Source organism: Siphateles boraxobius, unplaced genomic scaffold (assembly GCF_051911475.1).
Source record: "Siphateles boraxobius isolate OS27281-9 unplaced genomic scaffold, OSU_SipBor_1 51, whole genome shotgun sequence".
In the NCBI taxonomy this organism is placed as follows: Eukaryota; Metazoa; Chordata; class Actinopteri; order Cypriniformes; family Leuciscidae; genus Siphateles; species Siphateles boraxobius.
The window spans coordinates 1305120-1317500 of NW_027509153.1; the positions used below are offsets into that span (position 1 = coordinate 1305120).

At 38.3% G+C, this 12381-nt stretch overlaps 6 non-coding genes across 6 annotated transcripts; all 6 read left to right on the forward strand.

The window, feature by feature from the left end:
• The first annotated feature begins 8940 nt into the window (after positions 1–8940).
• trnak-uuu (transfer RNA lysine (anticodon UUU)) lies at positions 8941–9013 on the forward strand. Its single transcript has one exon. It is a non-coding gene; the product is annotated as a tRNA-Lys (tRNA).
• Positions 9014–9133: 120 nt separating this feature from the next.
• trnas-uga (transfer RNA serine (anticodon UGA)) lies at positions 9134–9215 on the forward strand. Its single transcript has one exon. It is a non-coding gene; the product is annotated as a tRNA-Ser (tRNA).
• Positions 9216–10110: 895 nt separating this feature from the next.
• trnak-uuu (transfer RNA lysine (anticodon UUU)) lies at positions 10111–10183 on the forward strand. The gene has a single exon. It is a non-coding gene; the product is annotated as a tRNA-Lys (tRNA).
• Positions 10184–10303: 120 nt separating this feature from the next.
• On the forward strand, positions 10304–10385 carry trnas-uga (transfer RNA serine (anticodon UGA)). The gene has a single exon. It is a non-coding gene; the product is annotated as a tRNA-Ser (tRNA).
• A 901-nt stretch (positions 10386–11286) lies between these two features.
• On the forward strand, positions 11287–11359 carry trnak-uuu (transfer RNA lysine (anticodon UUU)). Its single transcript has one exon. It is a non-coding gene; the product is annotated as a tRNA-Lys (tRNA).
• A 120-nt stretch (positions 11360–11479) lies between these two features.
• On the forward strand, positions 11480–11561 carry trnas-aga (transfer RNA serine (anticodon AGA)). The gene has a single exon. It is a non-coding gene; the product is annotated as a tRNA-Ser (tRNA).
• Positions 11562–12381: the final 820 nt, after the last annotated feature.

Genomic DNA, 12381 nt, shown 5'->3' on the forward strand with positions numbered 1-12381 from the left:
ATGCCACTGTTGATGTTTATAAAAATTAGAATAATAATAATAATTTTCTATATACTAAATTCTAAGCAGGATTTTTTTTCTTTAAATATTACAGCCTTGGATATGTCAATAATTAACAACAATATTAATTTTGATGCAATCATATTTTTTATGCAGTATCAGATAAAAAACAAAACTACCACTCAGGCCCATAAAGGACAAAAATTTCCATGTCAAAAAAGTGTCATAAAAATATTATAGATAAATATTTTTTTCCACTTTCACTGACTTAGATTTTTTACTAGCATCAGTTCTAATCATAATGACCAAACAGTCATTAATTTTCAGAATTTTAACCCTTTAAACGCTGGTTTCTTTACATAATGCCACTTGTTTTTTTTATAAAAATTATAATAATAATAAAAATATTCCATATACTAAATGCTAAGCAGATTTTTTTTTCTTTAAATATTACAACCTTGGATATGTTATAGGTTTGGCTGTGAGAGCACTTGTGTCAACGAAAATCTTCCAGACAAAACAATCACCATTTTCTCGAGGTGAAAACAAAAACAATGTGTTGTGGAGCTTCTAAACTTCTACATCAAAGTCAAGCTCACCTTTTATCTTTGTAAAAAAACAATAACAAATGAAAAGGTGCAAGCAAGTAATAAGAAATGTGTTTGAATGAAAAAAATCCTCAAAGCTCAGTAACTTTTTGACCTTTTCAGTTTTCACATGGCAGGATCTGTGACTCTGCCAAGGGTATGACTCATTTACATGTGGTGGGATTTGTGATTTCCAGTACAATATAATTTCTTTCTTTCAAACTGAAAGAAAGAAAACCCACACACACACCTAAAACTTTCAGTACACACATACAAACCACACTCTGACATCCATACCAACACACCCACACAATTATAGCTTCATAATTTATCTAATTGGCTCTATAATATGCATAAGCCGAAAACAGCAGAAAACAACAATAAAGTGATCATTTGCTTTATATGCCAAACCTGAAAAAATGGCACAATCTGATAAAAAATAGTAAAAATGTAAATTTTGAAGCCTTGCCAACAGAATGAAAGCCTGTTAAGAAAGATTGCATCATTTTATAGTTGAATGGCACTGGGATTAAAAATCGCAGTTTTAATGGGTTTCAATGGGGACATTTTTGTCCAAAAGGCGCTGAGTGGGAGTATTTTTTGTACCTAGTGCAAAATAGATTTTTTAAAGGAAATGAAGGTGAAATATTAAAATTCCAATAAAAATACACACCTGTAGCAAATTTCATGATGTTAGCATTAACACAGACAAAGTTATCAAAAAAACAAAACTGAAAAGGACAAAAATGTCCATAAGGATGCACAAGGGTTAAGGTCTGTATTATTTTAAAGACTTCTTTAAAGTCATTCAGTTTTACTTTTAACATTTTTAACATTTAAATACAAATTGCCCTCTGAATGGTAATTATTTCTTTTAACATCTCTGTGTCTATGGTTTTCAACTGAAACACTGTGCTTTACTATAAATAGCTTATTATCACTTATGACACAGGCTCAGATAACAGCTTTTAGATGACATTGAATGAGAGAGAGACTCTGAGGCATTCAAGACTGGTACACTGCTCTCTCATATACTTCTAACATCAAACTTTTATCTACCATCTTTTAACTCTATCCCAGCTTAAGGCATCTTTGCCAGAAATTACATGTGTTTTCAAATAAACATAGTTTTACAGTTGTCTTTTGCCCACGTCAGGGAATCTAGACATTACAAATTTCCATTCAGATTGAGTCTCTGTCGCACTGGCTGTTTCAGCCACAGCACACATCAGATTTAGATAAGCGAACTGTTTCATTACAGCCAATAGCAGACTTATCTTTTGAAAGCAAAACATCAGCTTCTAGCTCTTTCATGGTCAACTTTTCAAGCTGTTTGTTTAATCAGATGCCTTTCTACACATTTTACATTTAGCAACTGTTAATTCGGTAGCCTACTACTTCTGCTTATTTGTTCTTACATAAAAATAATTATTCTAGTTCTCAATAACGTTTCACATTTCTCAATCTCAATTTTAATTGTCAAGTTCTCAACCATAGTTTAATATTTGACTAGTTTTCTCTTGGAGTTTATCAATCTCCAATTAGGATTCACACTATAAGTTTGACGAGGCAAGCACTCTCTGCTTTTGATACTTTTGCAGTTATTGTAAATCATCTTTGAGATTAGTCTCTCTATATCATCTAAAACCTTTTTAAAATGTTTAATTACAACACAATCATCCTTTTAGTTACTTTGATATATTTTGCAACTCACATCTGTTGGAGTCATTCATTTTACATCAACCTGTATTCATCAATTCACTTATAAAAATTACTATTATAGAAATTACTATTATAGATATTTTCTTCAAAAGGATTCACTTTAAGACTTCAATCTTTTGACCTTTTTATCTCTTATTTCTCAGACGAAAAATGTCACTGTCGTCATTTAAACACTGATCTACTTTCAAACCAATATTATTACCAAAAATGTGTTGTCATTTTATCACATTTTAAACACCTTCTCGGTGGGCATTTACAGTTACGTATTAAATGGTCCTGATGACCACCATTAAAACACTCTCGGCTCCAACTTACTGCACACCCTTGAAGCAGTGTGTCCCAAACAGGAATGCAAACCGAGCTGATAAGCAGTTCTCTGTATTTTTTTACAGTCCACCAGTGGCTGATTTAATCATAATAGCCGAATCATAATCTTCATCATTATTATTGGCAGAACATTAATTGTCATAAGCTGCAAAATATTCTAAGTTGTTTTCACAAAGTGTCTGTTTAACTTTAGTCACACTTGTCCAAGGAAATGATCTTCGACCCATAATTTAATATACTTGCTTTTTGTAATCATCGTAAGCAATACAAGGCTCAACATTTTAATTTTTCAGTTTCTTTGTTTGTTTGTAGCCAGTCAAGTTGTTGTTTAAATTTCCAAACAGAAGCAAAACTTATCAAGACAACCATTTACTTAATAATTTCTGCAAATTTCTCTGAAGTGAGGGCTTCAGAGCACAGCTGCTTACAGCGTTCGCTCTTTTCTGTCTCACTATTAGTTTCAGGACTGTTCAGGTTACTGATCAAGTTACTCAGTTTGTCTGCCATATCTTAATAACAGTTCAAACTCACCTGAAGTCATTGCAGAAATGGAGGCGGCGATCTTTGAACAACACAGCTTGGCTTCTCCGTGATGAAACTGCTGAGTATACTCCAAAATCACAGTTACATATACTGGTCCATGCCAATTTGGGTCACAACTTTTTTTTTCTTTTTTTTTTCTCTCTCGGGATCGTTCCTGATGCATCCCTGGCAAACAACCCTATTTTTGTTAGTATCCCTAACTGCCTGATTCACTAAATTCGGGGATCCCCTATCTGAGATGGAAGAGATTGAGCAGGTTTACGGTGCCACTGGACCTCCCGTCCAGGGACGTACTCTGCTGGGGTGGTGCTACACCATTAATGCCCAGTGGGGCCCACACAGAGCACGCTTCGCTTGCGCTGTCTGCTGCCGTTACCCTTAACGACGCTCTCAGCGACTTCTTATCCTCTCAGCAGTAGGCCTACAACTTACTCCTTCACTCGCCTCATCGGAGTGAAGGCTACTTACTCCTTCACTCGCCTCATCGGAGTGAAGGCTCTCCCGCTCTCCTTCAAAATCTCTTCCAGTCAGACAGCCCTAACAATTAATAAAAGCTTACTACCTTGTGTGTTGATTTGCCAGAGATGTCACCACGGAATGATTGCCCGCCGCATCCTCCACCAAACTGTAAGGGGTATACAGTTAAAGACCCAGAACCAGATATGAAGAATGAAGACCCAGAGTCAGAATTATAAAAAATTAAAGAAAATATTTACTGAAGATAGTTTGCAGTTTCATCAGCAGAAGTCAGCTTCAATACTCGCACAGGAGTTCGTAGGCCGCCCCGCTTACAGTTACAAAGATCACAGCAGTTATACGATTTCCAAGGTCTAAGCTACGTCATTGCTTACAGGATGAATGATTCTCATTGGCTATGAAATAGATAAACACAGTAATTTTCCACACATATACAGATAGACTGAAGCATATCTCCATCGATTATGCAGCTGAAGTTAGGCACGTCATGACCTTCCAGGTCGCAGATTTGGGTTGCTGGGCGCCAGCATGTCCAGAACAACAACTCAGTCAATCTCCAATAATGCCAGTGGTTCCTTAACCTGTAACCAAGAAGACTAACACACACACCGACACACAGCTTTTCCAAGGTTGGATTTGGCCAGGCTCTCACTATAAACAGGAGAGTCCTCTCAAAACATCAAGATAATGCGTTCTTTCTCTCAAGGATAGCTAAACTTTAGTCTAACTGGAAAGAAAGGCTTTAACAAAGAAATGGCCCCCAACACATTGAAGACCTTTCTCAAACACAATACAAGTCAAGTCAAGTCATCCTCATTTATATAGCGCTTTTAACAATGTAGATTGTTTCAAAGCAGCTTTACAGAGATAAAGATATAATTTAAGGTAACAGAGATTGGTTTGGTTTTATAGTGGCTCTTGAAAAATGTTTTTTCCAGCTAAAGTTAGTTTTGATTGATTCACTTCCATCTAAATGATAGTTTGTTATTAAGGGTAACCTTCTTTCTCTCAAGGATAGCTAAACTTTAGTCTAACTGGAAAGAAAGGCTTTAACAAAGAAATGGCCCCTTAAACGATTGGCTTCAATGACCCCTATATGTTTAAACACATTGAAGACCTTTCTCAAACACAAAACAAGTCCCTATTTCATTTCTGGAAGCTGTGTTAAATAAGCAAGCACTGCATTCAGATATCAAATACAGACATTAAAGAATACATGAAAAGAACATTTCAGTAATCACACTGGTAACTTATATAAATAAAGTAAAATCTCCAGAGAAGTCATTCAATTCATTTGATATTTAGAAGGAAAAATATTGATTAATACCTTAATTATAATCAATCATTACATATACATTGAAGCAGCAGTGGATTCCAATCCACCCCCTTCATCTTGCAGCGGAAGCTGATGGTGAGGGCATCGGAGGAGTGTTTTTGGTCATCTGTTTTTGCTGCTGTTTTAAAAGATACTGCTGCAAATTGTACATTTTGCTGCCTGGCACACACTCCTGCCTCATTATAAAGAAAGCATATCCGTCTGCCCTGGTATCCCAAATCTTCCTCCAAGTGTCTTGTGCTCTGGATCCAAATCCAACAGTATTGTCATCCTCTGTCAAAAAAGGCACTGCGTCTGGCCTTTGAGACAGATACTGTTTAAGATCTTCAATTTCCTTGAAGCTTCTTGAATACTCAAGAAAGGAAATGAGGCTATCCTTGCATGGACCCTCTGGGTTGAACTGCCCAGCCTGTTCTTCTTCCTCAACCTTATCGGACAGGTACAAAGCATAGCTGACATCATTCTCTAATAACAACTTGAAAGACTTGCCCTTGTACTTGCCGAACTGAAGAATGCATTCTCCCAACACCTCTTGCTTGTCAGAGACATCCCCTCCTCTATGTAACACAACAGAACGGGCGTTCAACTTGACCAGATCTTCTCTTTGAGGTGTTGACTTGTCCTGCAGTAAAGGGTTGTCTTTAATTCTTTTTGCCTCTTCTGATGGGTCCCGGCGTAAATGGCCCGACGGGCCTTTCCTGAAAGACACTTTGACTTTCCCTGGGAAGAACACTGTTTTCTTCATGATGCTGTTCTGAAATCAGAATGTATTCATTGGTGTCTCAGCATAAGCATTTAAATACTTACAGTAACAAAATGAAATAAGACAGTTAATACTAAAGCATCAGTGATATACATAAAAGAGTTATTTTACAATGCTATAATATTCCATAATATTACTGTTTCTTAACTGAATAAATGCAGCCTTAGAGCACGTACTGTTTATTAAATTTGCATTATTTAATATTCATTATTTAAATTGCTTTAAAAATGTATATATGTATATATAAAAAGTTAACAAGTTAACTAATTAAAAATGTTAAATTATACCATTAAATTGTACACATATGTATATATATATTTGTTTCTAATTTAAATGTAATATATGTGTGTGTCTGATATTAATTACATTATAGGAGGACCAAACCCGCAGAAATTAAAAATTAATAAATAAACATGTAAACAAATAAAAAGATAAATTTGATAATAGGAAAATAAATAAAGGAATAAACGACTTGATAAAATAAATATGATTTATTCTTTATCAAACTAATTTTTGTATTATTTCCCTTAATTTATTTTCTGCTTTTATTTATTTGTTAATTAATATTTATATTTGGTCAGCAAGACCAACCAACCTAATTATCATGCACATCAAAAAAATGTAAGAATAGATATAAAACTAAAGAAAGAAAATTAAAAATAAATAAAGATTAAAATAAATAAATCTGGAAATAAATACATATTGGAATAAATAAATAAACAAATAAATGAATGCATAAATAAATATAAGAATAAATGGAACAAACAAATAAATAAAATAATAAATAAATACAATTAAAAATAATACAAATACATTAAAATATAAAAGCAAAAAATTATAAATTAGGGGAAAAATATACAAAAATACATTTGATTAAAATGAATCATGTTTATTTTATCAAGTCTTTTATTCCTTTATTTATTTTCCTATTATCACATTTATTTATCTATCTATTTATTAATTCATTTATTGATTCATTTTTAATTGCAGGTTTGGTCCTCCATACTACTGCACATTACATCTTACTGCACTGTTAACATATATTTTAAGCATATATTTAACAGAATAAATTAGTGACGGAATAATGTTCTTTGACTTGTTAGGTGTACTGTTTCTTATCGTCACAATCCATTCAACACGATAACAATACGATTACATGACAATATACATGCAATTTAAATGATACAAATATTTGAATAATAATGTATATGCGGTCACCTGAGGGAAAATGTGTCTGCAATTTGCATACCCTTTGGTAAATGTATTTCATGAACAATGCTCACCTAACAAGTCAAATAACATTATTCCGTCACTAATTTATTCTGTTAAATTCATATTCAGTCAGTATAGTTCTGACAGCATGACTTAAGTATTACTTCATTCATTTACTCATTTATAATCATCCAGTCATAATGCAGCTCCTTCTTTAAAGATTTTCTAACATCTAAATAATGAATTAAATCAGCTCATCTTCATCTTCAAGTCCACATGGGTGTCCTAGCAGAGTAACAACATGTATTGTGCACATGAACCCAAAATTAAATGCCACTTCGGTTGATATTTTGTAATAAAAGGCAAGAACATTCAAACAAATGTCCAAACACATTTTTCGGTCACTTCATTTGAAATAGTATATGTATAAAGACCATTAACTTACTTGTAAAGAATGTGGGCTCTTTTCCAGGCAGGGGTAGTGTGGAACTATGTGTAGGATGAGGTGCAGTCGGTCTCAAAGATAGATTCTGTGAAATTCTATCTCCAAACCGAGAGTCTAAAGGGGAAATCTCTCCTTTATTACTTTTAACCTCTGTAAAAAGCAAGAAAGAGTAGAATAGTGAGAAAGCAAACATAGTTATTTTTTCTACTGCTGCTGAATCATTTACAAATTTGGTAACTATCATGCGGTAATTGTCAAAATTCCTGTCGATTTGGGATGGGCCACAGTTGCTAAAGTTCACTCACGTGTCTGCCTTTTAATTTTATTCTTAAAGCGAGTTCCTAGAATTTCACACAATAAATGTATATATTCACATTATATACTAGAATTACATCTCTTGTGCCTTAATTTCAAAGGCAACATAAGTAATTTTCAAATAACTAAAATAACTTCAAAACAATAATAAAACATTAATTATACGCTGTATATGTTCTAATCGCTAGGTGTCAGTACACTCACTGGCTGTTACCTAGAGTGCCGTGGGCTTGCTATTTGTTCCAAACAACATGGCTTTTGACGCAAGTTTACAGTAACGATAAAAGCATGTGAAGATGCTTTCCAGCATTGACAGCATGCGCCTGCTTTAGTTTGTAACCTTCTGGAGGCCTAGCTTAAACTTTATAAAAGGAAAAAAAGTCACTGTTACAGGATTACCCTTGTAAAGAGTTATGTTGGTAAGAAACAGTTTTGTCTACAAGCTAAAGATGACAACGCCCCTTTGTAGTCTGGGACATGTCGGGTAGACCGGTAGCTCGCTGTGATCGTATAGTGGTTAGTACTCTGCATTGTGGCCGCAGCAACCCCGGTTCGAATCCGGTGAGTTTTCTGGGTGCCATTGAAATTGAGCTCCATGTCACCACCTCTCCTCACCCCGTCCTTCAAACTACTCTTTTTGTGCACGGCGCGTGTCCTTGATGTGCTCTGGATGTTCGAGTGAATTGAAACTGGGACCTTCTTTGAAAGCATGAGTTCTCAGGTTCGAACCCCTAGAGAAAAGACTGAAAACGAAACGCTCCTATTTATTTCGGAAGAATCTTGTTTCAGAGAGAATATGGTGCGTGTATATTTTCTAATCGCTACGTGTCAGTACACTCGCTGGCTGTTACCTAGAGTGCCGCGGGCTTGCTATTTGCTACAAACAACTGCGCCTTTGACACAAGTTTACAATAACGATAAGAGCGCGGCAAGTCAACAGCATTGAAGCGTGTGAAGAGGCTTTCCAGACAAGTAGCAGTGAGTTTTTGTTCTTTTTCCTAGCATTATTTTCCTTTAATGACTATTATCATCAGTCTAATAGGCTGCATTCTCACTAATTTGCAAATATATTTTGACATACCAGAGGTTTTGACGGCCGTTCTGAAACTTCGAAGAAGGAAACGCAATGCATTGGAGGACACTCTTTTTTCTGCGCCAATACGATTCATTTTGCTGTGCGTTCGCACGCAGCACGCACGCTTCTCGAGCAAGAGCCCGGATAGCTCAGTCGGTAAAGCATCAGACTTTTAATCTGAGGGTCCAGGGTTCAAGTCCCTGTTCGGGTGAAAGAGCCTCTTTTTGTGGAGCGGTACGTTTTGTTGTTGAGTTCTTGCTGATCTACACTGGCCTCGGGCAGCGACGCTGCAAGGCAGCAAGCCAAACGACATGCCCCTTTCAGACAGCTTGTAGTCGTGGCCGAGTGGTTAAGGCGATGGACTTGAAATCCATTGGGGTCTCCCCGCGCAGGTTCGAATCCTGTTGACTACGTTGACAGTCTTCTTTAGTTTGTAACCTTCTGGAGGCCTAGCTTAAACTTTATAAAAGGAAAAAAAGTCACTGTTACAGGATTACCCTTGAATAAAGTAATGTTGGTAAGAAACAGTTTTGTATGCAAGCTAAAGATGACAAGGCCCCTTTGTAGTCAGGGACACGTCGGGTAGACCGGTAGCTCGCCATGATCGTATAGTGGTTAGTACTCTGCGTTGTGGCCGCAGCGAATCCGGGTCACGGCAAGGTTTTCTGGGTGCCATTGAAATTGAGCTCCATGTCACCACCTCTCCTCACCCCGTCCTTCGGCCTACTCATTTTGTGCACGGCGCATGCCCTTGATGTGCTCTGGATGTTCGAGTGAATTGAAACTGGGACCTTCTTTGAAAGCATGAGCTCTCAGGTTCGAACCCTTAGAGAAAAGGCTGAAAACGAAACACTCCTATTTATTTCGGAAGAATCTTGCTTCAGAGAGAATATGGTGCGTGTATATTTTCTAATCGCTAGGTGTCAGTACACTCGCTGGCTGTTACCTAGAGTGCCGCGGGCTTGCTATTTGCTACAAACAACTGCGCCTTTGACACAAGTTTACAATAACGATAAGAGCGCGGCAAGTCAACAGCATTGAAGCGTGTGAAGAGGCTTTCCAGACAAGTAGCAGTGAGTTTTTGTTCTTTTTCCTAGCATTATTTTCCTTTAATGACTATTATCATCAGTCTAATAGGCTGCATTCCAACTAATTTGCAAATATATTTTGACATAGCAGACGTTTTGACGGCCGTTCTGAATCTTCGAAGAAGGAAACGCAATGCATTGGAGGACACTCTTTTTTCTGCGCCAGTACGATTCATTTTGCTGTGCGTTCGCACGCAGCACGCACGCTTCTCGAGCAAGAGCCCGGATAGCTCAGTCGGTAAAGCATCAGACTTTTAATCTGAGGGTCCAGGGTTCAAGTCCCTGTTCGGGTGAACGAGCCTCTTTTTGTGGAGCGGTACGTTTTGTTGTTGAGTTCTTGCTGATCTACACTGGCCTCGGGCAGCGACGCTGCAAGGCAGCAAGGCAAACGACATGCCCCTTTCAGACAGCTTGTAGTCGTGGCTGAGTGGTTAAGGCGATGGACTTGAAATCCATTGGGGTCTCCCCACGCAGGTTCGAATCCTGCCGACTACGTTGACAGCATTCGTCTGCTTTAGTTTGTAACCTTCTGGAGGCCTAGCTTAAACTTTATAAAAGGAAAAAAAGTCACTGTTACAGGATTACCCTTGAATAAAGTAATGTTGGTAAGAAACAGTTTTGTCTGCAAGCTAAAGATGACAAGGCCCCTTTGTAGTCAGGGACACGTCGGGTAGACCGGTAGCTCGCCGTGATCGTATAGTGGTTAGTACTCTGCGTTGTGGCCGCAGCGAATCCGGGTCACGGCAAGGTTTTCTGGGTGCCATTGAAATTGCGCTCCATGTCACCACCTCTCCTCACCCCGTCCTTCGGCCTACTCTTTTTGTGCACGGCGCGTGCCCTTGATGTGCTCTGGATGTTCGAGTGAATTGAAACTGGGACCTTCTTTGAAAGCATGAGCTCTCAGGTTCGAACCCTTAGAGAAAAGGCTGAAAACGAAACACTCCTATTTATTTCGGAAGAATCTTGCTTCAGAGAGAATATGGTGCGTGTATATTTTCTAATCGCTAGGTGTCAGTACACTCGCTGGCTGTTACCTAGAGTGCCGCGGGCTTGCTATTTGCTACAAACAACTGCGCCTTTGACACACGTTTACAATAACGATAAGAGCGCGGCAAGTCAACAGCATTGAAGCGTGTGAAGAGGCTTTCCAGACAAGTAGCAGTGAGTTTTTGTTCTTTTTCCTAGCATTATTTTCCTTTAATGACTATTATCATCAGTCTAATAGGCTGCATTCTCACTAATTTGCAAATATATTTTGACATAGCAGACGTTTTGACGGCCGTTCTGAATCTTCGAAGAAGGAAACGCAATGCATTGGAGGACACGCTTTTTTCTGCGCCAATATGATTCATTTTGCTGTGCGTTCCCACGCAGTACGCACGCTTCTCGAGCAAGAGCCTGGATAGCTCAGTCGGTAAAGCATCAGACTTTTAATCTGAGGGTCCAGGGTTCAAGTCCCGGTTTAGGCGAACAAGCCTCTTTTTGTGGAGCTGTACGTTTTGTTGTTGAGTTCTTGCTGATCTACACTGGCCTCGGGCAGCGACGCTGCAAGGCACCAAAGCAAACGACATGCCCCTTTCAGCAAGCTTGTAGTCGTGGCCGAGTGGTTATTGCGATGGACTAGAAATCCATTGGGGTCTCCCCGCGCAGGTTCGAATCCTGCCGACTACGTTGAAAGCATGCGTCTGCTTTAGTTTGTAACCTTCTGGAGGCCTAGCTTAAACTTTATAAAAGGAGAAAAAGTCACTGTTACAGGATTACCCTTGAATAGAGTAATGTTGGTAAGAAACAGTTTTGTCTGCAAGCTAAAGATGACAAGGCCCCTTTGTAGTAAGGGACACGTCGGGTAGACCGGTAGCTTGCCGTGATCGTATAGTGGTTAGTACTCTGCGTTGTGGCCGCAGAGAATCCGGGTCACGGCAAGGTTTTCTGGGTGCCATTGAAATTGAGCTCCATGTCACCACCTCTCCTCACCCAGTCCTTCGGCCTACTCTTTTTGTGCACGGCGCGTGTCCTTGATGTGCTCTGGATGTTCGAGTGAATTGAAACTGGGACCTTCTTTGAAAGCATGAGCTCTCAGGTTCGAAGCCTTGGAGAAAAGGCTGAAAACGAAACGCTCCTATTTATTTCGGAAGAATCTTGCTTCAGAGAGAATATGGTGCGTGTATATTTTCTAATCGCTAGGTGTCAGTACACTCGCTGGCTGTTACCTAGAGTGCCACGGGCTTGCTATTTGCTACAAACAACTGCGCCTTTGACACAAGTTTACAATAACGATAAGAGCGCGGCCAGTCAACAGCATTGAAGCGTGTGAAGAGGCTTTCCATACAAGTAGCAGTGAGTTTTTGTTCTTTTTCCTAGCATTATTTTCCTTTAATGACTATTATCATCAGTCTAATAGGCTGCATTCCCACTAATTTGCAAATATATTTTGACATAGCAGACGTTTTGACGGCCGTTCTGAATCTTCGAAGAAGGAAACGCAATGCAT